The sequence below is a fragment of the Scyliorhinus canicula genome, chromosome 2 (genome assembly GCF_902713615.1).
Source record: "Scyliorhinus canicula chromosome 2, sScyCan1.1, whole genome shotgun sequence".
Taxonomy (NCBI): Eukaryota; Metazoa; Chordata; class Chondrichthyes; order Carcharhiniformes; family Scyliorhinidae; genus Scyliorhinus; species Scyliorhinus canicula.
This window is the reverse complement of record NC_052147.1, coordinates 110386806-110414403: the sequence shown is the minus strand read 5'-3', so window position 1 is coordinate 110414403 and position 27598 is coordinate 110386806. Positions and strand designations below refer to the sequence as shown.

General features: G+C 49.6%; 1 long non-coding RNA gene across 1 annotated transcript; it reads right to left on the bottom strand.

Annotated features, from left to right (window-relative positions):
• Positions 1-425: 425 nt before the first annotated feature.
• LOC119957090 lies at positions 426-26569 on the bottom strand. Its single transcript, XR_005458739.1, has 3 exons — positions 26494-26569; positions 14552-14634; positions 426-601 (listed from the first exon to the last, which is right to left on the bottom strand). It is a non-coding gene; the product is annotated as an uncharacterized LOC119957090 (long non-coding RNA).
• Between the last annotated feature and the right edge of the window lie 1029 nt (positions 26570-27598).

Below are 27598 nucleotides of genomic sequence, written 5' to 3'. Positions count from 1 at the left end.
TGGCTGAGCACTACGGGTTTGGGCCGTCCCTCTCCAAAACATTACGGGACAGACTCGTGCGGTAACAATAATGCGACCATTCAGTGGAAGCTGTTAGCAGAATCTATTCCGGATTTAAAGTGTGCCATTGAACTTTTCCTCTCTTGCGAACTTGCGGAGAAGAGTGTACAGGAACTACAAAGGTCCGTTGATTATGGTGTACATAACTTCATATAATACTGTGTGTATAGCCACCAGTGTGGTTAAGTGTACTGTTGTGTATTTTAGTCCTTGTGTCTTTTTTTAAGTTAATAAATATTACTTATAATTGATCACAAAACTACTGGACTATTCCTCCCTGGTTTGCGTATCTTTTCTCACATTACAATAAATTGAAAATATACACCTCTAAGAAGCAGGGCTCCAAGTTACCCTTCTGGGTTTGGGGATAGCCACGTAGTTTACATCAGCGGGGTTCTTAACAAGAAACAGTCAAACATTTTTGAAAAAGTGCTCGGAGACTAACCTCAATGTGTGCTGAAGATGCAATTATGGGTTTACAGTGAAACATCAGGGAATACGGAAGACAGCTGGGACATAGCAGAAGCTGAGAGATCCAAGTCTGCAAAGCAAAACAACCACGGAGTGCAAAATCAATCCCTGCACAATTGCATCTGAACAGGCAAACAAGTAAACATTCATCACTACCTGCAGCCATGAAGGTGGAACAAAATTGAGCCCACTCACCTCTCTGAACAGAAAATAACCTACTCTTCCAATAAATATATTATGCCCTAGTCCAAGATGCACTCATGGTACCCAGTCAATTCTCTAACCCTTGAAAGCATGCCAAATAGCTGTGTCTCATGTATGAGATGATCTCAGAATGACACCTGAGCAGTTACAGTAAAACTAATGCCAGTTAATAACTGGAATAACAACTCCCATCTGTGCACCCACCCCTCCCCCACCCCACCTCCTTTGTGAGCAGGAATATATGCAAGTCTCCACGCTGCCAAGAACCTGCTTATCCTCCCTGTACTGAAAGTACCAGATTACCCTCTGCCAAACTCATTGCATTTCCTCCCACAACAAGTCCCAGGATGGAGTAACAAATTCACAGTTAATCTGTTGCCCCGTCAACCCCCACCTTGAAATAACCCCCACCAGAAAACCGCCCCAGCCCTCTCTGCAGCTAAACAGGAATGTCAAGTGACCGAGAAAGCCATGCTCCTCAACTGAATGTATTTCCCTCTTGCTACCCCACTCAGCATCATTTAGTTGACTGGGGCCATCCAATTGTCTTCCAATAACTATCGTCCTGCTTCCAGTTTCTCATCCTCTTTCCTGTCCTCGTCCTTTGTGTCCCTCCATTTTTCTCCCACCCTATTCATTCTCTCCACTCCCTCTACCCTCACTGTTTTCACTCTTCCCAACTCCTTTTTCTGAACAGCTTGTCAACCTGGACAAAGCCTTCACCCATGCCCACATACATATCCATGGGAGTGTTTTCCAGACCAGTTGACTCCCTCCAGTCCTTTGATTTGGTAACTGACAACCAAGCTATCTAGCTGAGTACGTTTTTTCCAAGCCTTAGTTAGCATCTCTTTTCTCTCCAATTGCCCCATGCTCCCCATACCCAATCCTCATCTTACCTAATTTCCTGACCCCACACTCCCCTTCTCCAGTTTGACACTCCCACTCTTCTTGTCTTGCTTCGCTTTGCATCATCCACATCCCTAATGTAAAGCAGGTTATATTTCTTTTTTTTTCTTCATTTTTAAAATAAACTTAGAGTACCCAATTATTTTTCTCCCAATTAAGCGGCAATTTAGCGTGGCCAATCCACCTAACCAACGCATCTTTGGGTTGTGGGGGTGAAACCCACACAGACACGGGGAGAATGTGCAAACTCCACACGGACAGTGACCCAGGGCCGGGAACACGGGAGAATGTGCAAACTCCACATGGACAGTGATCCAGGGCCGGGAACACGGGAGAATGTGCAAACTCCACACGGACAGTGACCCTGGGTCGGGATTCAAACCCGGGTCCTCAGCGCCGCAGTCCCAGTGCTAATCACTGCGCCACGTTCCACCCCTTTTTTTGAGGGCAGCATGGTGGCGTAAGTGGTTTGCACTGCGGCCTTACGGCGCCGAGGTCCCAGGGTGGATTCCGGCTCTGGGTCACTATCCGTGTGGAGTTTGCACATTCTCCCCGTGTTTGCATGGGTTTTGTCCTCACAACCCAAAGATGTGCAGGTTGGGTAGATTGGCCACGCTAAATTACCCCTTAAATGGAAAAATGAATTGGCCACTCTATTATTTATATATATATATATATATATATATAAAAAATTTTTAAAAACATTTTATTACGGCATTTAGATAACAACAAATATAAATGTAAACATATCTGAGTTAATAACCCCCGCCCCAAAACCAACAACCACCATACCAAACCAACATGGCTTATACGCACCATTCCCCAGTCCCACCACCTCCTCTCGCTGATCCCGCCTAAACTAAACTAACTCACCCCCCCCTCCCCAATTGTATCTGCTAACAGTTTAGTTTTCGCCGAAGAAGTTGATAAATGGCTGCCACCTCCGGATGAACTCTAACATTACTCCTCTTAGGGCAAACTTCATTTTCTCAAGCCTGAGAAACCCAGCCATGTTGCTAACCCATACCCCTGATTTTTGGGCCTCCGAGTCCCAACACCCTAATAGGATCTGTCTCCGGGCTACCAAGGAGGCAAAGGCCAAAACGTCAGTCTCTCTTCCCCCTGGATTCTCGGGTCTTCCGACACTCCAAAAATGGCCACTTCTGGACTCGGCACCACCCTCGTTTTTAGTACCGTGGACATGACATCCGCAAATCCCTGCCAAAATCTCCTAAGCATCAGACAATCCCAAAACATGTGGACATGATTTGTGGGCTCTCCCGCACATTACCCACTCCTGTCCTCCACCCCTTCAAAAAAACCTGCTCATCCGGGCCACCAACATGTGTGCCTGGTGAACCACCTTGAATTGTATCAGGCTGAACCTGGCACATGATGAGGCTGTGTTAACTCTATTCAGAGCATCCTTCCAAAGACCTGCCTCTAGCTCCTTACCTAGCTCTTAGAACATAGAACAGTACAGCACAGAACAGGCCCTTCGGCCCTCAATGTTGTGCCGAGCCATGATCACCCTACTCAAACCCACGTATCCACCCTATACCCGTAACCCAACAACCCCCCCCTTAACCTTACTTTTATTAGGACACTACGGGCAATTTAGCATGGCCAATCCACCTAACCCGCACATCTTTGGACTGGGAGGAAACCGGAGCACCCGGAGGAAACCCACGCACACGGGGAGGACGTGCAGACTCCACACAGACAGTGTCCCAGCCGGGAATCGAACCTGGGACCTTGGAGCTGTGAAGCATTTATGCTAACCACCATGCTACCCTGCTTCCCACTTGTGCTTTACCTCCCCTATCTCGGTTCCCTCCCACTCCATGAGCTCTTTATACATTTCTGAGACCTTCCCGTCCCCCACTCCCATTTTTGAAACAACCTTATCTTGCATTCCCTGTGGCGGTAGAAGCGGAAAGGTCGAAACCTGCCTTCGTACAAAGTGTCTCACCTGCAGATAGTGAAACCCATTCCCACCCGGCAATTCAAATCCTCCAAACAAGGAAAGCTCCCATCGATAAACAGATCCCCATAGCCTCTCGATTCCTGCTCTTTGACACCTCTGAAACCCCCCATCCAACCTCCCCAGCACAAACCGGAGGTTGCCCCAAATTGGAGCCAGCACCGATGCTCCCTGCACACCCATATGCTTCCTCCACTGTCCCCACACCCTCAGAGCTGCCACCACCACCAGGCTTGTGTAGTACCGGGCTGGCGAGAATGGCAGAGATGCCGTTACCAGGGCTCCTAAGCTTGTGTCCCTACATGATGCCGCCTCACCCTCTCCCACACCGACCCCTCCCCCACTACCCACTTCCTGTTTAACGGGTTATATTTCAGGGAATAATTATAACACCTGGTAAAATTATCATTATACCTCCGGTTGTTGTCTTTCAGTCTCATCATCTTGCTATTACAGAGGTTCGCCAGACCACCGTATATTTTTGTGTCAGCTTTGTGGTTTATTCCCAAGTCATATCCATTCTATTTTACATTGTTGTAACATTTCTCTCCCTGGTTACTGAATTATTAATTTTGTTTACAGTGGCATTTGGGACCAGTTTAATGTGAGGCATGAATAATTTACAGGGGTTCATCCTGACCTAATCAAACTGAACTAAATTCAATACCACTGCCTGCTCAGCATATATAAAAGTAAATAAACATTTCTCCACTGTCAGCTTTTTATGCTACAATTCAGTGATGCTGGCCCAAGTGCCCAATTTCTAACTAAATATTTACCAAGACCAACATAAATACAGTGACAACAGGTTAAAAACATCAATGGACCGAAAGATAATTCCATTATGAGAGATTATCCAAACTAGGATTGCATTCTCTGAAATGTAGAACAATTTTGCCACATCAGAGGTTACTACACAAAATACAATAATAATAATCTTTATTGTCACAAGTAGGTTTACATTAACACTGTAATGAAGTTACTGTGGAAAGCCCCGAGTCGCCACACTCCGGCGTCTGTTCGGGTACACAGCGGGAGTATGCAGAATGTCCAAATTACCTAACAGCACGTCTTTTGGGACTTGAAGGAAATAGGAGGAAGCCCACGCAGACAGGGGGATAATGTGCAGACTCCACACAGACAGTGATCCAAGCCAGAAATCGAACCTTGAAGCTCTGAAGCAGTTACTAAATTGCTACCAATACAAGCTCATGGTGCAAGGGGTAACATTGGTTAGCTAACAGAAAGCAGAGAGGAGCGATAAATGGGTTGTTCATTGGTTGACAAACTGTAACTAGTGGAGTGGCACAGGGATCAATGCTTGGGCCTCAAGTATACAATATATATCAACGCCTTGGATGAAGGGGCAGCACAATGGCACAGTGGCAGACACTGCTGTCTCACGGCGGCGAGGTCCCAGGTTCGATCCCGGCTCTGGGTCACTGTCCGTATGGAATTTGCGCATTCTTCCCATGTTTGCGTGGGTTTCACCCCCACAATCCAAAAGATGTGCAAGGTAGGTGGATTGAACATGCTAAATTACCCCTTAATTGGAAAAAATGAATTGGGTACTCTAAATTTAGTTTTAAAAAATGACTTGGATGAAGGAAGTAAATGTATGGTAGCTAAATTTGCTGATGGCACAAAGATAGGTAGAAAGGTAAGGTATCAAGAGGGCATAAAGAATCTACAAAGAGATTTACATAGGTTGTTTGGGTGGAGTATATTGTCGGTAGGGAAGTGTTGCTGCAGCTGTACAGTGCCTTAGTGAGACTACATCTGGAGTACTGTACAGTTTTAGTCTCAGGTAAGAAAGGATATAATTGGTCTGCACTGTGACACAGCGATTAGCACTGCTGCCTCACGGTGCCGAGGACCCTGGTTCAACCCCGGCCTCCGGTCACTGTCTGTGTGGAGTTTGTACATTCTCCCCGTGACTGCGTGGGTCTTACCCCCACAACCCAAAGATTTTTTTTTTTTTTTTTTATAAATTTAGAGTACCCAATTATTTTTCCAATTAAGGGGCAATTTAGCGTGGCCAATCCACCTACTCTGCACATTTTTTGGGTTGTGGGGGCGAAACCCACGCAGACACGGGGAGAATGTGCAAACTCCACACGGACAGTGACCCAGAGCCGGGATCGAACCTGGGACCTCAGCGCCGTGAGGCAGCTGTGCTAACCACTAGGCCACCGTGCTGCCCTCACAACCCAAAGATGAGCAGGTAGGTGGATTGGCCAGGCTAAATTGCCCCTTCATTGGAAAAAGAAATTGGGCACTTTAAATTTATTTTTTAGAAATAAAGGATACAATTGCATTTGAAGCAGTTCAGAGAAGGCTCCTGGGATGAAGGAGTTATCTTCTGAGGAAAGGTTGAGCAGTTTGGTCCTATACCCATTGGGAGTTCAGCAGACGTGATCTTCTTGAAACATATAACATCCTGAGGGGACTTTATAGGGGGGATACTGAGAGGATGTTTCCTCTTGTGAAGAAGTCTAGAACTAAACGACGTTCAAAAATTAGGGGTCTCCCATGTAAGACTGAGGAAAGGATATTTTTACTGGTTGGGGACAGTGGATATATAAAAATTAGCTCCAGATCTTTCAGGGGTGAAATTAGGAAACATTTCCAAACATAAAATGGTGATAGAAGTTTGGAACTCTCTTCTGCAAACTACAATTGATGCCAGATCAATTGTTAAATTGAAAACAGATTGATAAGAGTATTTTAACAAAAGGCATGAAGGGATATGGGGCAAAGATGGATATCTGGAGGTAGGTTGCAGATCATACACAATCTCGTTGAATGCTGGAACAGGCTCGAAAGATTAAATGACCCATGCAAATTCCAATGTTGCTATATTCCCATCTGAATAACAAGACAGCTATAAAGAGGGAGAAAGTCTCAGACATCATGCTCCAAAAAGAGGTGAGCAATAACAGAGATTGTTCAAGGAAAACAGAGACATTTGCAAATCTACAAATCATCCCTGAAACAACAACTAGATTTAAACCACTTTCTCATCCAACATGATATTGCATGTTCCATAAATGACCCTCTTTTCTAACATTCTAAGCATCAGCTTGTTGAAGGTTTTGGTGAATCCAGTAATGCAACATCAACTAAATTGCTGATGTCCCAGTGGACTAACGCGTCGCTGTTATCACGGTACATCTGAATGGGGCCTGGTCAAAAATAAATTTCCACAAGGACCATTGCAGGATCATCATTTTCAGCAGTGATTTGGATAAAGGAGTTATTGGGACCTATTATAAAATTTTACAAAGGGTCATCCAGGCGTGAAATGTTAGGTTCTTTCTCTCTCCGCAGATGCTGTCAGACCTGCTGAAATTGTCCAGTATTTTCTGTTTTTGTTTCAGATTCCAGTATCCGCATTAATTTGCTTTAATCTTCGTGTAAAATTTCAGATCTTTGTCAAAAGGATTGCACTGTCATCTGAAGTGAAGAAGTATCTGTTTAACCCATTGTCCATATTTTTTCATTATATTTAACTTGCACTGAGAAATCCATCATGTGGTGTTAGGATACCGAACCAAACCTCGTTGTTAGATTACCAGACGAGTAGGGTGGAGGGAGGTTGGTGGAGAGTTGGGGTTGGGGAGTTGTTTGTGTAAGCCATGTTGGCTAGGTTTGTTGTTTGTTTGGTGTGTGGTTGCTTATTTTGTTGGAGCTTTTAGTAGAAATGCCTTAATAAAATATTTTTCAAAAATAAAATACCAGACGAGAACCCCCAAACAATATTTCAATTTGTAAAACCGCGAGGAAAGGATACTTCACCCCAGGAGTGATGACTCTGACCAATAGATATCTTTTATGTTAAAACAAACTTTAACTTAAACACAGAAATAACCACGTTACGATCAAAGAAATAGGGCTGGATTCTTCGCACCCTGATGCCAAAATCGTGGCCGGTGCCGGGGTGGAGGTTCCAGTTTGATGCAGAAATTGGGACCGGGGCCAGTTCGCCGATTCCTGGGCACCGAAAAGCAGCGTCACCGGGGAATACGCCATGCCGCCTGGGGCCAGTGGTGAGGCCCGCTCCAACATCCTCCGCCCCCGACCGGAAGTGGGAGGAAGGTCTGGGGAGGGAGTTTTAAAAAAAAAAAAAATTTAGAGTACCCAATTCATTTTTTCCAATTAAGGGGCAATTTAGTGTGGCCAGTCCACACTGCATATCCAGCCTGCATATCTTTGGGTTGTGGGGGAGAAACCCACGCAAACATGCGGACAATGTGCAAACTTCACACGGACGGTGAGCCAGAGCCGGGATCGAATCTGGAACCTCGGCGCCGTGAGGCAACAGGGCTAACCCACTGTGCCACCGTGCTGCCCAGTCTGCGAGGGAGTTGGAGGTTGAGCAGTGAGAGGAGACTCTGAGGAGGGTGAATGCATCCTCTTCGTGTGCATTATTCAATTCAAGGTAGACCAGAGGGCACATATGACAGTGGCCAGAATGAGCAGGTTTTTTGAGGGGATGGAGGATGGGTGTGGGCCGGGGCTCCGCGAACCATGTCCACTTGTTTGGGCCTATCTGAAACGGGAGAAATTCTGGAAGAGGTTCGCTGATAATTAAAAAAAAAAAATTATTCGCCTTTTTCACATTTTCTCCCAAATTTACACACACCAACAATAAACAACAATCAGTAACAAATATGTCAATCTCCATATCAATAACAACGATCCCATCTTCCCACCAAACCCCAAACATTAGCCCGCATGTTCACACAAACAAATGACAAAAAGGAATCCGAAATCACCCATAGTCACCATCAACACACACAGACCCCTCCCCACAACCCTCCCATCCACTCGCCCCAACTAATGTTCGATGTTATCCAGTTCTTGAAAGTGTATAATGAATAATGCCCATGAATTGTAGAACCCTTCCATCCTTCCCCTCCATACAAACTTAACCTTCTCAAGAGTCAAGAATTCCAACAGGTCCCCCCACCATGCCAGGGCACAGGGGTTGCTCTCCAACCCATCAGGATCCGCCTTTGGGCGATCAATGAGGCGAAGGCTACAACATCTCCCTCCGTACCCGTTTCAAACCCAGGCTGGTCCGACACCCTGAATATAGCCTCCCGGTGACCGGGTCCAGTTTCACGTGCACCACTTTAGAATTTACCCTAAAAACCTCCTTCCAGTAATCCTCTAGCTTTGGACAGGACCAAAACATATGAATGTGATTAGCACCCCCCCCCCCCCCCCACCCCCACCCCCGCACGTTCACACACATCTTCTACTCCTTCAAAGAATCGGCTCATCCTCGCCCTTGTGAGGTGTGCTCTGTATACCACCTTCTGCTGTATCAGCCCCAACCTCGGCACGAGGTGGAGGCATTCACTCTCCGGAGCACCTCACACCAGAACCCCTCCTCCATATCCTCTCCCAACTCTTCCTCCCACTTTGATTTGATCCCTTCCAGTGGTGCCTTCTCCTCTTCCAAAATAACTCCCTAAACGCCGACACTACCCCCTTCTCCAGTCCCCCTGTCGTCAGCACCTCCTCCAGCAATGTGGAGGCCGGTTCCACCGGGAAGCTCTGTATCTTCTTTCTGGCAAAATCTCGAACCAGCATTCATCTAAACATTTGGTTTGCTGAGGTTATGTCTGAGATGTTGGGGGTGAAGGTTGTCCAGAAGTGGCGATTTTTGGCGTGTCAGAAGACCCAGGGGGTGATAGAGGCTAACATTTTGGCCTTTGCCTCCCTGGTAGTCCAGAGACGGATCCTGTTGGAATGGAGAGACTTGGAGCCGCTGAAACCAAAGGTGTGAATGAGTGACCTCACGGAATTCCTTAGGTTGGAAAAAAATCAAATCCGTCTTGAGAGGGACTGGAGGAATTTACACAGAGATGGAAACCGTTTCTTCAAGGATAGTTAAGATGTTGGCAGCAGGGGGGGGGGATTCTCGGGTTAAAAAAAGGAGGCAGGGTGGGTGGAGGGTAATGGCAGGGAGGGTAGGGCAATGGAATGCTGGCTATTTGTTTGCTATGTGAATTCATGTTCCATTTTTGGTTGTGGTTGTGTTTGATGTATATATATTTAAGTGCCTTAATAAAATCATTTGACAACAAATATGAATATAATAAATTTCTACATTCATCACACTGGTCAATGTAGCCTTTTTGTTTTCTGACTTCTAATGCAAGTTAAAGCAGCTTTGCCATTGTCACAACAACGGTTAAATAATCTTTTCTCTAGTGCCTTTTTTTAAAGCAAACCTAATATGACCTTCAGTTATACTTAACTGTCCTTAATTCTTAATTCTTGTCCTTAATTACTTTACACTTATGGAACACATTTTTAGGTTTGTTTTTAACAAATCACCCGATTTAGACTCCTTTCTAATATGAAACATTTGAATTCATTTCCATTAGCATGGATCTAAATAAGCTATTTTTATTTATTTTTGTTTACGAGCATGTCCCAGTGTGCCCTCCCCCAAATCTCATTCATGGAAATCTGATGCTAATGTTAAATTATTAACAACATTAATTTGATTAACGGAGTCAAATCTAATTAAGTAATGGTTGGTTGCTTTTACGTGGAACTCAGATATCATGTCAGGGTCCATGCTGAGGGCTCATTCAAAAAGTTATACTCCCCTGAGTATTTTTCGGAACATAAAGGACCATCCGGTTTTACAACTTCAGTTTTAAAATGATTGAGGTTGGGGTACAGAGGTAAAATCTAAAACAGGTTGCAACCCGCGCCGTACACTGGGCCTGGCCACAGATGGCAGAGGCAGTGAGCTCCTTGGGGCCCACCGCAAGGACTGGACAGCAGTGCCGGAAAAAGCTGCACAAGCTCCTCAGGGTAAGAAGGCAGCACTTTGTCCCTAACACCAACCCCCATCCCAAACAGCCCTACCCCGCTACCCAGAGGGCAACCAAACTCCACCCACCGGCAGTGTGCTTGCTCCCCACACTGCCAGCACCCATACTGGTGCCATGTCTGGGTGCCCTGGTCACGACGTCCACCAACTTCCCACCCCCTGTGCTGCCTGCGTCTGAGTGTTTCACACTGCATTGTCGACCGTTCCCCCTCCAACCAGAGAGAAGGAGGACCACAATGTCATGAGAGAGAGAAGGCAGGAGGGGGACTGGTGGACCTGCTAACCTTCACTGTAGTGGACTAGTCGGCACTGGACCTGGTCGGTGGGCCCGGAAAGAGGGCAGTCGCTGAGGCAGAGGTCGACCTCGCTGCATTGCGGTTTCTCTTGGCATCTGTGGCACGACCCACACACCATCCCCTCACCATGCCCACCACCACACAAACCCCTCACCACCCCAACCCGCAATCCAATCATGCATCGTGTCTGATCACCTGGTGACGACGTGCGGACTCTTCTGGTGTCCCCCGCACCCGATCCCAAACCCTAAGCAGATAACAGTGACGAGGAGCTGACGGATAGCAAGGAGACCCCCCAAACGGCAACCCCGGAGCAATAGCCCGGGGATAACACTGACCTCTTGTCACCAACACCCTCCACCATCCCAGTGACACTCACCTCAGTTGGGCATGTTAGTGAAGAGGTTCCTGGGGCACTATCTGATGTTCACTACACACATGCTGCGGTACATCAGGTGGAGGTTGGAACCCCCGAGGGGGCGAAAGGTCGGAAGGCGGCCTGGTGCCAGGGACCAGCTGCTGTCCAGATGGGTCTCGGGCTTCTGGAAAGGGCAGTCCCATCGATTGTTGAGATGCAGTCACAGAACCAGGGCCTACATGAGGGGCTGCCAGCAACCATTCAGCGTCTGCAGGTGCAGCTGGAGGAGTCCAACTGCCTTCAGGAGCAGGAGTCTGTTCCAGCCATGCGTGCCACCCAGGCCAACACCGAATGGGTGGCATCCTTGGTGGTGGACTTGTGGCGAAGGTATCGGCTATGGTTCAGGATGTCCAAGACCTGGGGCACTCTGTATGGCTGTGGCCGAGGCCCAGGACAGGGCTACCATGTCACAGGCAGCCATGTACCAGAGCCACCTAGATACTGCAGCGGCGCTCCAGAGTTTGACCCAGTCACAACGGATTATGGCTGAGGTCGTCGTCGGCATTGCCCAGGCACTGGACCAGTCCTTGAGGGAGATGGTACAGTTCCTGAGGGAGGTGGCCCAGCCCCTGCGCTCCATGGCCGCGAGCATTGAGACCCATGTGTCAAGATGAGAGCAGGTCTCCTGGGACTCTTTCGCCCCTCCCCTCCCCTCCCCTGTCCCCAAGTGCATCCGATGGGCAGCAGGCATAACAAAGTGCCACTTGGGACACACGAGCGACAGCCGTGCCCACCCAGGCCCGGTTGTTCCAGAGTACAGCCATCAAAGGGGACCAAGGTCACTGGGCGGGATTCACAGCAGGTGCCTCCAGCCCTGATGTACTTCCTGGGGACCCACCGAGATGTAGCATTAGGGCCCATTAGGCCAGAAAGGTAGACACCAGTTAAAATGGCACAGGTACAGCACATAGGATAGCGATAAGGGCTAGGCCACATTATAGTGACGTTCACATGTTCTTTGTAAAATAAACACCTGTGCACAAAAATCCAACCTGCCTCGGTGCTCTGCCAGCAAGGTGTGAGGGACGGGATGGGCTGGGCTGTGCTGGCTGCAGAGGGTGCACTGGGGTGGTGGTTGATAAATAGTCGGATGGTGGAGGGGGTCCTGGGCCGGGGCCCCAGGTCAGATCCCGCACATCGCCCCGGTACCGCGTCCCTCCGCCTTCCTCTTACACAGCAACCCCCTTCCCCCCCACACTCCCGCCCCCACCTCTGCCACCTCTGGTGAGACTGTGATGGAATGACTAGTCGCATGCATGTATCACCCAGGTGGACGGTAAAAAGTACTACCGTGTGTAGGAGTGAAATGTTGTCAAACAAAGTGGAGCACCAGAGCAGAGCGGGTCGTCATCATCCTCCAACATGTGGACCAGATCTGCTGTTACTGCCAACCCAGGGCCCAAACCCACAGGTAGGAATTACTGAGGGGGTTGCAAGGTAGTGGGTCGGGTGGTTGGCCAGGGGTGTATGGGATGTCCTTGCTGTTGGCCAGACCCCCTAGTCAGTGTACCTGGAGGCGATTAGAGTGTCCTGGTCCTGCCTGGGCCCTATGCCATGCCGATCCTGGCTCTCCTCCGCATCCTCCTCATCGGATGCGGCCTGCCGTTCATCCCTCTCCTCCAGCACGTCACGCCTCTGCTGCGCGATGATGTGGAGGAAGCAGCAGACCACCATAATGTGGATGATCATCTTAGCGCTATACTGGAGGGCCCCTCCAGAGCGGTCGAGGCACCCTTCAGGATGTTGATGCACCTCTCAATCATGCCCCTGGTCACTGCATGGACGGCTTTGTAGTGGGTCTCTATATTGGTCTGCAACCTCCGGATAGGCGTCATCTGCCACAACTGCAGCGGACAATCCCTGTCACCCAGGAGCCAACCCCACACCGGGGGGGAGGGGCACCTTGAAGGTGTGAGGAACTGTTGAATGTGCAAGCATGCAAACATGAAGGCGCTGTGCACACTACTGGGGTATCGGGTGCAGATGTGCATAATGTGGAACTCATAAGAACTAGGAGCAGGAGTAGGCCATCTGGCCCCTCGAGCCTGCTCCGCCATTCAATGAGATCATGGCTGATCTTTTGTGGACTCAGCTCCACTTTCCGGCCCGAACACCATAACCCTTAATCCCTTTATTCTTCAAAAAACTATCTATCTTTACCTTAAAAACATGTAACGAAGGAGCCTCAACTGCTTCACTGGGCAAGGAATTCCATAGATTCACAACCCTTTGGGTGAAGAAGTTCCTCCTAAACTCAGTCCTAAATCTACTTCCCCTTATTTTGAGGCTATGTCCCCTAGTTCTGCTTTCACCCGCCAGTGGAAACAACCTGCCCACATCTATCCTATCTATTCCCTTCATAATTTAAAATGTTTCTATAAGATCCCCCCTCATCCTTCTAAATTCCAATGAGTACAGTCCCAGTCTACTCAACCTCTCCTCGTAATCCAACCCCTTCAGCTCTGGGATTAACCTAGGTGAATCTCCTCTGCACACCCTCCAGTGCCAGTCTGTCCTTTCTCAAGTAAGGAGACCAAATCTGAACACAATACTCCAGGTGTGGCCTCACTAACGCCTTATAACCTCCCTAGTCTTAAACTCCATCCCTCTAGCAATGAAGGACAACATTCCATTTGCCTTCTTAATCACCTATTGCACCTGTAAACCAACCTTCTGTGACTCATGCACTAGCACACCCAGGTCTCTCTGAACAGCGGCATGCTTTAATATTTTATCGTTTAAATAATAATCCCGTTTGCTGTTATTCCTACCAAAATGGATAACCTCACATTTGTCATGGTCACACACTGGTGTATGTTCACCGAGTGGAAACTCTTTTGGTTTGTTAAGACTGGCCAGTCACGAGCCGGTGCTCGTAGGGCGACATGCATCCCGTCGAACACCTCCTGGACCTGGGGCATCCCGGCGATGGGAGTAAACCCCGCTTCCTGGGCATCCTGTTGGGCTGGGTCCACATTGAAGTTGATATTTTGTGGTGAGAGGGCAAATATGGTCTGTTACGGCGTGGATGCACCTGTGCACCGAGGCCTGTGAGATCTCAGACAGGTCCCCACTCGGTGCCTGCAGTACCCCATGGCGAAAACGTGAGGGCGACCGCCAACTTGACGGCCACTGGGAGCGGGTGTCCTCCCCCATACCCCTGCTTTTCCAGGTGTGCTATGATCTGGCAGATATGTCGCACTGTCACCCTGCTCAGCCAGACACTTCAAGGGCCTGCCAGGTCCGGAAGTTCCTTGAACAACAGGCGCTGCCGGTACACACAAAGTCTCATGTGGCGCCTCCTTCCCATCTCCCCCTTGGTCTGTTGGGTGGCCAGTTCTCATCCTCACCTGCTGCCTCCTGTTCCTCTGGGGCAGGGTCCTCCTCCAGGGCTGCAATGGCCACGATGAAGGCCACCATTCCTGGTTGGATTCTGTAGGGGGTGAAAGGCAGACATGTTGGCATGGTGTGTACCCCCGTGCCCAACCAGAACCACCAAGCTACAATGTGGCCTGTGCCCCCGCATGTACTCCGACTCCAACCCCCCCCCCCCCCCCCCCCCCCCCCCCGCCAACCCCACACCATGTCCCCACACACACCCCCGGCCATTCCCCCGGCACTCTGCCTTCTGCACCTCAACCCTGGCCCTGCCGGCAGCGGTACACCGCGGTGGCTGGTGCTCCCATACAGGTGATATGCGCTCCGGTTCCTGTCCGGCACCCTTCTGTAAGGGGGTTGCTTGGGTGGGCCGCGTGATGCCCTACAGGCTGGTGGCATTCGGTTGTGGGGGTGGGTTATTGGATTGGAGGTGGGGTGGAGGAAGGAGTTGGGGGTGTGGGTCGGGGTGGGGGCATAAGGCTGGTGTCACTCTGTGCAATCACAAGCCACGGTGGGCGGTCAGTGGGTTGCGCAGCAAGATGGCTGCCTTGTAGGTCACGGAAATGATGGTCCATGCCTAGACATCCCTGTCCCGGAGGGAGGGAGTCAGCTGACAACATAGCCCATCCCCTGATCACCCCCATTACCCTCCTCGCCCCGGAAAATATTGTGTCAGGCCGGTTAATGATATGCCTACAGCGTTTACTGTACGTGAGGAGTAGAATGCATTGATGCCGCTGTCGAGGCACCATCGGGCGCCCGGTGCCAGCCATGATTTTTGCCTCACGCGTGATTCTCTGCCCAATCGCTTCGCTGGACAGAGAATCCCGCTCTAAGTAGTTGCACTATTCTAATGCATGGTGTCTATAAGTGGCCTTGAGTATCATGTTATGTCATGGGGTGGCACAGTGGGTCGACATGGTGGCACAGTCGTTAGCACTGCTGCCTCACAGCACCAGAGACACGGGTTTGATTCCAGTCATGGGTGACTGTGTGGAGTTTGCCCATTCTCCCTGTCTCTGCATGAATTTCTCCGGGTGCTCTAGTTTCCTCTAACAATCCAAAGATGTCCAGGTTAGGTGGATTGGCTAAATTGTCCCTTAGTGCCCAAAGGCTAGGTAAGGTTATGGGGTTGGTTACAGGGATAGGGCGGGGGAGTGGTCCTGAGTGGGGTGCTCTTTCAGGGGCTGGGTGTAGGCTTGATGGGCCGAATGGCCTCCTTCTACATAGAATCTATGGATTCTAAGGTAAAGGTTAATTTGACAAGGATGCTAAGGGCGCAACATAGGAAAAGATTGTTCAGATTTAGAAGTTTGTGTTTGTTTTTATTTTCCACAAAGGCAGTTGTCCAAATTTTTCGCATTTTCCCTTGTTCCATTTGCACTCATATCCCTTTAATAATAATAATTGCTTATTTGCACTCATATCCCTTTAATAATAATAATTGCTTAGTGTCACGAGAAGGCTTCAATGAAGTTACTGTGAAAAGCCCCAAGTCGCCACATTCAGGCGCCTGCTCAGGGAGGCTGGTACGGGAATTGAACCCGCGCTGCTGGCATTGTTCTGCGTTACAAGTCAGCAATTTTGCCCATTGTGCTGAACCAGCCTGCTTATCAGACCTATTTGTAAATGTTGGTTGGCTCTCTGCTTCAATTACTAACTCCAGCAGTTATTTCCCCTCTGTGTAAAAAGAAATCTATGCAAAACCCTCTCTATTGTCTCTACATCCTGCTTATAATGTGGAGCCAAGAACGGCACACAGTACTCCAATTGTGATCGTACTAACATTTTATTTAGATTCACTACTACATCTCAGCTGTTAGATTCTATACTTGTCACTCGAAAAAGATCCCTTTAACTTGTGAATTTGAATGAACAAGTCAGTCTGTTCTTCCCCAGCAACCAGCTTTCCCCCATTCAAAATATACTTTTATAGGTTTAACCAAAGTATAGATTTACTCAAAATGTCTGCCGTTGAATTAGATTTGCTACAATTGTCATTGACCATTCTATCGATATCCTGTAACAGCTTCCTTTACTATGTCTCCTAATTTAGGATCATCTGCAAATGCATGCATCCATATAATCCACAGAGTTCCTGCACTACGGACGGCATGCTAGCGCAGTGATCAGCAGGGCTGCCTCATGGCGCTGAGGTCCCAGGTTTGATCCCAGCTCTGGGTCACTGTCCATGTGGAGTTTGCACATTCTCCCTGTGTCTGCGTGGGTTTCACCCCCACAACCCAAAGATGTGCAGCATAGGTGGATTGGCCATGCTAAATTGCCCTTTAATTGGAAACTCTTTTAAAAATTAAAAAAAAAAGAATTTGTACAGTACAGGAGACATTTCAGCCCATAGAGTCTGCACCGACCTTCTGAAAGAGAACCCCACCGAGGCCCACTCCCCCACCCTAACCTGCACATCCCTGGACATTAAAGGGCAATTTAGCATGATCAATCAACCTAATGCATACTTCTACGGCGCTGAGGGCCCGGGTTCGAATCCCGGCCCTGGGTCACTGTCCGTGTGGAGTTTGCACATTCTCCCCATGTCTGCGTGGGTTTCACCCCCACAATCCAAAGATGTGCAGGGTAGGTGGATTGGCCAGGTTAAATTACCCCTTAATTGGAAAAAAATAATTGGGTGCTCTAAATTTATTGAAAGAAAACCTAACCCATTCTTCTTTGGACAGTGGAAGGAAACCGGAGTACCCGGAGGAAACTCACGCAGATATGGGGACAAAGTGCAAACTCCACACAGTCACCCAAGGCCAGAGCTGAACTTGGGTCCCTGGTGCTGTGAGGCAGCAGTGCGAACCACTGTGCCACCATGCTGACATAATTTCCTCAAATCACTGATATTCAAGTGAACAGGAGCCGACCTAGAATAGAACCCCATGGAACACCAACACCCACTTCCAACCATTCTAAAAAAACCTGCCCTTAATTCCTAATCTCTGCTTCCTCCCCGTAAACAGATTTTAATCTAATTTATGATCAATCCTTTCTTGTTCTCCAGTGGTCTCCTGTATAGTACCATGCCAAAAGCACTTTGAAAGTCCAGAATTAGTAAATCTGATGATTTCCCAAATGCATCACATCTGTAAGCTTCTCAAAGAACCTGATCAAGTTTGTCAAGCAAGATTTTCCTTTTTGAAATTCACACCGACTGTTCCTTCTTACTTTCTATTGACGTAGCCCATTAATAATTTCATCTTTAACTAAACATTTTCCCTGTCACAGAATTTAAACTAGCAGTTTTGTACCGAATCAAACTGTGGAATTGTCCAATATTCCCAGTGAATTCACATACTCAATAGGATTATGAAGTTTAGCCCCCAAAATCTGTACTCCTCACCCTCTCCACTTTATCCTTTGACCTCTTCTCACCTGTACTATTCCTCCTTAATGTTTCCATCTTCCCCTCATGTCCTCTCTACTCCTTCCAATTCCTCTCCACTTGCTTCTTAATATAACAGGGCTGTTTGTAGCTATTTTGAAACTGGGTTCCAAAGGGGGTGAGGGCGAACGGATGGGGATTGGAGGTAGGTTTCAGAGGTGGGGGTGCTAGTAGTTTGTGATACTTTAATAGATATAATTTACCCTCTATTATTCTTTTGTCACTTCTTTCATCTCCTGAGAATAGCATCCAGCTGATCTATGGTCATTTCTTCCTGAGTTCTGATTGCTACTTTTACACACAGCTGTGCTATGTACTTTCAGTTGTTTGTTTCTTGGAGACATTATTTGGGGGCTGGAAAGTGGTGGCTTCAGCTTCTTTCACTGACTTGGTTGTGTTTGGCTCACTAAATGGCATTCACATACCTATAAACAGCAGCCAGCTGTCCAGGCTTTGGTCTTACTTAGCAGAAACAGGGAGTATCAACTTGAATCAAGCCTCTCCCCTTTACATATCAATATGTTATAATGCGACTTCCGGTGTGCACCATGAAGTGAGTGAGCACACACGAGGCAGCTCCTGCCTAAGGTTGCAGAAAAGAGCTCTTTTTTGGGCAGCACGGGTTGGAATTTCGATGAAAAGGCGTGGGTGAATGTTCAAGGAGTATTTCCCCCCAGGAATAGGATGTTTCTTGGTTATCAGACCCTCAGAAACAGTGCAAGATTTGTCTGAGCAGCAGCAAACGAAAGCCTCTGCAAGCATGCTAGTGGGGGAAGGGCCAGCTTATAGGTCTCATTCTGACCTGAGGGCCTTTATGAAAGCTGAATTCTAGCAGCAGAGGGAAGAACTGTGAAGAGATCTCACCAAGGCCATTGAAGAAGCGGAGACGGACTTCCGGTAGCGGTAATGCGGAGCTAAGCCGCACGTTCAGTGGCTCCCATTATTTTCGGACTTTGGGGCTCTTTTAAGGGCTCGTAGTGGTGCTGTTTGGAATTTTTCCCGTGTGGGAACACTCCTTCTCAGATTCTCCACCGGTGGATGGCCTGGACTAGGAGTGGAGCGGTCAGAAAACCGGCTTTGCAGTTGCGGCTAACCGCAGCTCCCGCTACTTAAGGACTTTTGAGCCGATTTGAGGGCCCCAAACGGCGCTGTCTCGACGAATCCCGGTGGGGGAAGGTGTCTAGAGGAGCATTCCCCATAATTTATGGTGCTCACCCGGAGTGGGGCAAAGGAAAAGGCTGCAGCAGCGCCACAAGAAAAGCAGGGGAAGAAGGACAAAATGGCGGCCGGCGGAACACCTGAGGACTGGTGGAAGTGGGCGCAGGAGCAGCAAGCTGCTCTTCTGCGCTGTTTTGCGGAGCTGAAGGCTGAGTTGCTGGACTCACTGAATGCGACTACCAACAAGCTGCTTGGAGCTCAGGCGGCCCAGGAGGTGTCTATCCGGGAGTTGCAGCAGCAGGCCGCTGAGCGGGAGGAGGAGGCTGTGGTCCTCGTGGGGAAAGTGGAGTTGCACGAGGCACTTCACAAAAAGTGGCAAGACCGCTTGGAGGAGCTGGACGTTCGCACGAGGCGAAAGAATTTGAGGATCCTGGGCCTGGCGGAGGGGCTGGAGGGGTCGGATCTCCCGTGGTACGTGACCACGATGTTGAGCTCGTTGATGGGAGCGGGGTCCTTCCATTTGCCCCTGGAGCTTGAGGGAGCTCACAGAGTGCTGGCCAGGAGGCCTAAGGCAAATGAACCCCCGCATGGTCCAGGAGACCCACTTGAAGGTGGCGGACCAGGTTCGTCTGAGGAAGGGGTGGGTGGGGCAGGTTTTTCACTCAGGATTGGACGCGAAGAACCGGGGGGTGGCGATCCTGGTGGGGAAGAGGGTGGCGTTCGAGGCGGCTGAGGTGGTGTCGGACAAGGAGGGCAGATATATTATGGTGAAGGGTAGGCTGCAGGGAGAGAAGGTGGTGCTGGTTAATGTATATGCCCCGAATTGGGATGATGCCGGCTTCATGAGGCGCTTGTTGGGCCGCATTCCGGACCTGGAGGCAGGGGGCCTGATCATGGGGGGAGACTTTAACACAGTGCTCGATCCGCCACTGGGCAGGTCCAGTTCAAGGACGGGTTGGAGACCGGCGGTGGCCAGAGTGCTGAGGGGGTTTATGGACCAGATGGGAGGGGTGGATCCCTGGAGGTTTGGGAGGCCGAGAGCGCGGGAGTATTCCTTTTTCTCCCATGTCCATAGGGTCTATTCCCGAATAGATTTTTTCATCCTGAGCAGGGGATTGATCCCGAAGGTGCAGGATGCAGAGTATTCGGCCATAGCGATCTCAGACCATGCTCCGCACTGGGTTGATCTGGAGATGGGGAGGCGCGGGACCAGCGCCCGCTCTGGCGCCTGGATGTGGGGCTGCTGGCTGATGAGGAGGTGTGTAGGAGGGTCCGGGGAAGTATTGAGGGGTATCTTGATACCAATGATACGGGGGAGGTCCGGGTGGGGATGGTCTGGGAGGCTCTGAAAGCAGTGATCCGGGGAGAGCTGATCTCCATCCGGGCCCATAGGGAAAGGAGGGAGAGGAAGGAGAGGGAGAGACTGGTGGGAGAGCTCCTAGATGTGGACAGGAGATACGCGGAGGCACCGGAGGAGGGGTTGCTGGGGGAACGGCGCAGTTTGCAGGCCAAATTTGACTTGTTGACCACCAGAAAGGCGGAGACACAGTGGAGGAGGTCGCAGGGCACGGTATATGAGTATGGGGAGAAGGCGAGCAGGATGTTGGCGCATCAGCTCCGCAGGCGAGATGCGGCTAGGGAAATTGGTGGAGTGACGGATAGGGGTGGGAATGTAGTGCAGAAGGGGACAGAAGTAAATGGGGTCTTTAGGGACTTCTACGAGGAACTGTACCGGTCGGAACCTCCGATGTGGAGAGGGGGGATGGAGAGCTTCATGAACAGGCTATGTTTCCCAAGGGTTCAAGAGGAGCTGGTAGAGGGGCTGGGGGCGCCGATAGAGTTGGAGGAGCTAGTCAGGGGGATTGGACAAATGCAGTCAGGTAAGGCGCCGGGGCCGGACGGGTTCCCGGTGGAATTTTATAAAAAGTATGCGGATCTGGTGGGCCCCCTGTTGGTGCGGGCGTTCAATGAGGCATGGGAGGGGGCACTGATCTCTCTGATCCTAAAGCGGGATAAGGACCCCTTGCAGTGTGGATCATACAGGCCTATCTCGCTCCTCAATGTTGACGCTAAGTTGCTGGCGAAGATCCTGGCCACCAGGATAGAGGACTGTGTGCCAGGGGTGATACATGAGGATCAGACAGGATTTGTCAAGGGACGGCAGCTCAACACGAATGTGCGGAGACTGCTAAATGTTATTATGATGCCGGCAGTGGAGGGGGAGGCGGAGATAGTGGTGGCGCTGGATGCGGAGAAAGCGTTTGATAGAGTTGAGTGGGGGTACCTGTGGGAGGTGCTGGAGCGGTTCGGATTCGGGGAGGGATTCATCAAATGGGTGAGGCTGCTCTACGCGGCTCCGATGGCGAGTGTAGTTACAAATGGAAGGAGATCGGAGTACTTTAGGCTCTACCGTGGGACCAGGCAGGGGTGCCCCCTGTCCCCCTTGCTCTTTGCTCTGGCGATTGAACCTTTGGCTATGGCGTTGAGGGAGTCAGGGAGATGGAGGGGTCTGGTGCGGGGTGGGGAGGAACATCGTGTATCGCTGTATGCGGACGACCTGCTGTTGTATGTGGCGGATCCAGAAGGGGGAATGCCGGGGGTGATGGAGCTGTTAGCGGAATTTGGGGGCTTCTCGGGCTATAAGTTAAATTTAGGCAAGAGTGAGGTATTTGTAGTACACCCGGGTGATCAGGAGGAGGGAATTGGGTGACTCCCATTTAAGAGGGCAGTGAAGAGTTTCAGATACCTGGGGGTGCAGGTGGCCAGGAGTTGGGGGACTGTCCATAAGCTTAATTTTACCAGGCTGGTGGAACAGATGGAAGAGGAATTTAAAAGGTGGGACATGGTGCCGCTATCGTTGGCGGGTAGAGTGCAGTCCGTCAAAATGACGGTTCTCCCGAGGTTCTTGTTCCTTTTTCAGTGTTTGCCCATCTTTATCCCTAGGGCCTTTTTTAGAAGGGTTACTAGCAGCATCATGAGCTTTGTTTGGGCGCATGGGACCCCGAGGGTGAAGAGGGTCTTCTTGGAGCGGGGTAGAGATGGGGGGGGGCCTGGCGTTACCCAATCTCTCGGGGTATTATTGGGCGGCCAATGTGTCGATGGTGCGCAAGTGGGTAATGGAGGGGGAGGGGGCAGCATGGAAACGGATGGAGAGGGCGTCCTGTGGAGATACAAGCCTGGGAGCCCTGGTAACGGCGCCGTGGCCGCTCCCTCCTACGAGGCATACCACGAGTCCGGTGGTGGCGGCTACCCTCAAGATTTGGGGGCAGTGGAGGCGACAAAGGGGAGAAGTGGGGGGCTCGATGGAGGCTCCGTTAAGGGGGAACCATAGGTTCGTCCCCGGGTACATTGATGGGGGATTTCAGGGTTGGTACAGAGCGGGCATCAGACAGCTGAGGGACCTGTTTATTGATGGGAGGTTTGCGAGCCTGGGGGAGTTGGAGGAGAAATTTGGGCTCCCCCGGGGAACATGTTCAGGTATCTGCAGGTAAAGGCATTTGCTAGGCGGCAGGTGGAGGGATTCCCTTCGCTTCCCGCGAGGGGGGTGAGCGACAGGGTGCTTTCGGGGGTCTGGGTCGGAGAGGGGAAGATATCTGATATAAGAACATAAGAACATAAGAACATAAGAACTAGGAGCAGGAGTAGGCAATCTGGCCCCTCGAGCCTGCTCCGCCATTCAATTAGATCATGGCTGATCTTTTGTGGACTCAGCTCCACTTTCCGGCCCGAACACCATAACCCTTAATCCCTTTATTCTTCAAAAAACTATCTATCTTTACCTTAAAAACATGTAATGAAGGAGCCTCAACTGCTTCACTGGGCAAGGAATTCCATAGATTCACAACCCTTTGGGTGAAGAAGTTCCTCCTAAACTCAGTCCTAAATCTACTTCCCCTTATTTTGAGGCTATGCCCCCTAGTTCTGCTGTCACCCGCCAGTGGAAACAACCTGCCCGCATCTATCCTATCTATTCCCTTCATAATTTTAAATGTTTCTATAAGATCCCCCCTCATCCTTCTAAATTCCAACGAGTACAGTCCCAGTCTACTCAACCTCTCCTCATAATCCAACCCCTTCAGCTCTGGGATTAACCTAGTGAATCTTCTCTGCACACCCTCCAGCGCCAGTACGTCCTTTCTCAAGTAAGGAGACCAAAACTGAACACAATACTCCAGGTGTGGCCGCACTAACACCTTATACAATTGCAACATAACCTCCCTAGTCTTAAACTCCATCCCTCTAGCAATGAAGGACAAAATTCCATTTGCCTTCTTAATCACCTGTTGCACTTGTAAACCAACCTTCTGTGACTCATGCACTAGCACACCCAAGTCTCTCTGAACAGCGGCATGCTTTAATATTTTATCGTTTAAATAATAATCCCGTTTGCTGTTATTCCTACCAAAATGGATAACCTCACATTTGTCAACATTGTATTCCATCTGCCAGACCCGAGCCCATTCACTTAACCTATCCAAATCCCTCTGCAGACTTCCAGTATCCTCTGCACTTTTCGCTTTACCACTCATCTTAGTGTCATCTGCAAACTTGGACACATTGCCCTTGGTCCCCAACTCCAAATCATCAATGTAAATTGTGAACAATTGTGGGCCCAACACGGATCCCTGAGGGACACCACTAGCTACTGATTATGCAGGAGGCGGAGGAGGCGTCAGTAGAGGAGCTGAAAGCTAAGTGAGAGGGGGAACTGGGGGAACAGATCGAAGACGGGACATGGGCTGATGCCCTGGAGAGGGTTAATTCTTCCTCCTCGTGTGCGCGGCTTAGCCTCATCCAATTCAAGGTGCTGCACCGGGCCCACATGACTGGGACGAGGATGAGTAGGTTCTTTGGGGGTGAAGACAGGTGTGTCAGGTGCTCGGGGAGTCCAGCGAACCATGCCCATATGTTCTGGGCATGCCCGGCGCTGGAGGAGTTCTGGTAGGGGGTGGCGAGGACAATGTCGAGGGTGGTAGGATTCAGGGTCAAGCCAGGCTGGGGACTCGCGATTTTTGGGGTTGGGGTGGAGCCGGGAGTGCAGGATGCGAAAGAGGCCGGTGTGCTGGCCTTTGCATCCCTAGTAGCCCGGCGAAGGATCTTGCTACAATGGAAGGATGCGAGGCCCCCAAGCGTGGAGACCTGAATCAATGACATGGCGGGTTTCAATAAGCTAGAGAAGGTCAAATTCGCCCTGAGAGGGTCGGTACAAGGGTTCTTTAGGCGGTGGCAACCTTTTCTCGACTTTCTGGCTCAACGATAGGGTACGGGGACAGTAGCAGCAGCAACCCGGGGGGGGGGGGGGGAAGGGGGAGGGAAAAGGGGGGGGGCGGACGATTACTATGTTTGTTTATTTAATTTAAATTTATTTTGAAGTTATTTTGTTGTTCATTGGGGTTGGGGGGGTGGGGGGATGTGATACATGCGTCGATACGGTCTGGGGGTGGTACGGTTATTATGGGTTATTTTGTTGCATTTCATTGTTTGTCGTTATGTTTTATATTTTCTGTAAAAAATTCCAATAAAAATTATATTAAAAAAAAAATGTTATAATGCTGACAAGGATCATGGCGAAACAAGCATTGCTCTCCCTGTGGGACTCATAGAATTTGAGCTCCCGAGGTAGGGGGTAGAGGCCAACCAGCTGGGGCTGGTTGAGGCAGGGCCTGATCAGATCTATCCTCCCAGCGAGGTCTACACTGTCAGTGAGATGCTGTGCTGAGCATGCAATTGTAAATAAGGAAATAATTTCACCTTCATTACCGAAAGCTTATTTCTGAGTTATTATTTTGACGACGAGGATTTACGCAAGTCCGGGCTTGCCTGTCGATTTGCCTATTCGCCAGAAGTTCGTATTTAGCGCGATACATCGTATCATTTAAAATGCTGTTGTTCGGTAAATTGGTGGCTTTCGATGCGAGGCTGGAGGACTGGAACCAGTATGTAGAGCGCATGCAATATTTCTTCCGAGCAAATGGTAAATTGGGAGAAGACCAACGTAAAGTTCTCCTTCTGACTGCCTGTGTGGCTCAGACATTTGGAATCATCAAATGTTTGACCTACCCGCCTGCATCGAATTCCAGGTTGTTCAACAAACTTGTGCCAATGGTTTTGGACAACTGTGACCCCAAACCATCTGTGATTATACAAAGGTACCAGTTCAACACGGTAATATGCTCTCCTGATGAGTTAGTTACAAACTTTTTAATTTGTTTGTAGTACTTGGCTGAGCACTGTGGGTTCTGGCCGTCCCTCTTAGAAATGCTACGTGACAGACTCATGTGTGGTATCAAAAATTTGGCTACTCAATGGAAGTTTTTAGCAGAAACAACGCCGGATTTAAAGTGTGCCATTGACCTTTGCCTCTCTCACGAACATGCGGAGAAGGGAGTACAGGAACTCCAAAGAGCCATTGATTATGGTGTACATAGCTTGGATTGCCCTTACATTCAGACAACATATCAGTCACGGGATGTTGCAGGTCCGGCCAGAATTCCTCCGGCAAAGTAGCCTCCGAGGCAGGTTTGTGACTGAGTTTGCATCACTGGTGGGCTTGATGGGCTTCTTTGCCCAGGGAGAACAGTGGGAGCTGGCCACCATTGTGGTCGAAGGTCTTGTGAGGGTCAGGGTGCGGCACAGGTCGCTCTGCCCACAACAGCAGCAGCGGTCGCCCAAGAGGAATATCCAGGAGGGGAATGAAGACGATGACTGCTTGGGGCAGTTGAATTGTGTTTTGACTCCAAGGATCGCGCTGATTTGGATTACTTTGCACGTTAATGCACACCCAGTACCATTGGAGATGGCTACGGGAGCCACTGTCTCTATTGTGGACCTCCATACATTTCAACAGCCGCGCATGGGAATCATACCGCTGACCTTGCTAGATACCAAGGCTCGACTGGCCTTGGGAAAACCGTAAAAAATTGTGGGGACCACCATGATGGCAGTTGTGTATGAACAACAGATGGTCTACCTGCCCCTAGTGGTTGTATGTGGTCCAGATCCAAATTAACTGGGAAGAGACTTGTTGAGGGTCCTTTGATTCGATTGGCAGAAAAGCTTTCAAATGGGCTCCGGCAATTTTTACAATGTGTTGAATAAATATCCAATGGTTTTTCAGGAAGGTCTGGGCAGGATTACGGGTACCAGAGCCACATCTGTGTTGATCCTTCCGCTGAGTCCCGGTACTCCCGGGCGAGGCTGCTTCCGTATGCGCTGCTTCCTAAGGTGGATGCAGTATTGCAATGGTTGTAAGATCTAAGAGTCATTCGACTGCATAGTTTACGGAATGGGCTGTGCTGGTGGTGCAGTGATGAAACCTGATAAAATCGTCTAGCTGTGTGGGGCCTTCAAACTTACCGTAAACAGGGCTTTGCGACTGGACCGTTACCCAATGCGCCGGGTTGAAGATCTATTTGCTTGGCTGGCGGGGGGGGGGGGGGGGGGGGGGGGGGTTTGCCACGATAAATACACATCGAGGATTGTTTGAATACACCCGTCTTCCATTTGGAGTTTCTTCGGCCCCCGCAATATTTCAGAGAGTGGTGGAGAACATCTTACAGGGCTTGCCAAAAGTGACTGTCTACTTTGATGACGTTCTTATCACTGGTACCACGGAGCAGGAGCACATGGCAAATTTCCAGGAGGCACCCTGCGTTTTGCCATGCTGGCACCTGAATAAAATAAAGTAAATGTGTTTTTCGTGCCAAGGCAATGATCTACCTCAGATACCACATGGATTTAGTTGGGCACCCAGTCGAGGATAAAGTCCAGGCTATAAAGGGGGCCCCAACCCTGCGGAATGACACTGAACTCCGGTCCTTTTCGGGCCTTGTTAATTATTATGGCAAGTTTATCAAACCGAGGGGCAGCACGGTGATGCAGTGATTAGCACTGCAGCCTCATGGCGCCAAGTCCCAGGTTCGATCCCGGCCCTGGGTCAGTGTTCGTGTGGAGTTTGCACATTCTCCCAGTTTTTGTGTGGGTTTCACCCCTGCAACGCAAAGGTGTGCAGGGTAGGTGGATTGGCCACTCTTTTGAGTTTATCACAAACCTAGCCTCCCTATTGGCCCCATTTCATGTATTGTTGTGGAAAGATAAGAAATGGTGTTGGGGCACATCCCAGGATGAGGCATTCGCAGCTGTAAAGAGGTATCTATCTTCCAAACAAGTCTTGACACAGTATAACCTGACTAGACCCCTAATGTGCGATACATCCTCTTATGGCATTGGGGCACTGCTGGCCCATGCTTGGAGCGATGACACGGAATGCCCCATTGGGTTTGCCTCAAGAACTTTGGCGGATGCTGAGCGCCGGTATGCACAAATTGAGAAGGCTGTTATCTTTGGAATTAAGAAATGTTGTCACTATGTGTATGGTCAGCATTTCTTTATCATAACGGACCACAAGCCGTTGCTTGGCCTATTCCGGGAGGACAAAATCATTCCGCCAATTGAGTCAGCC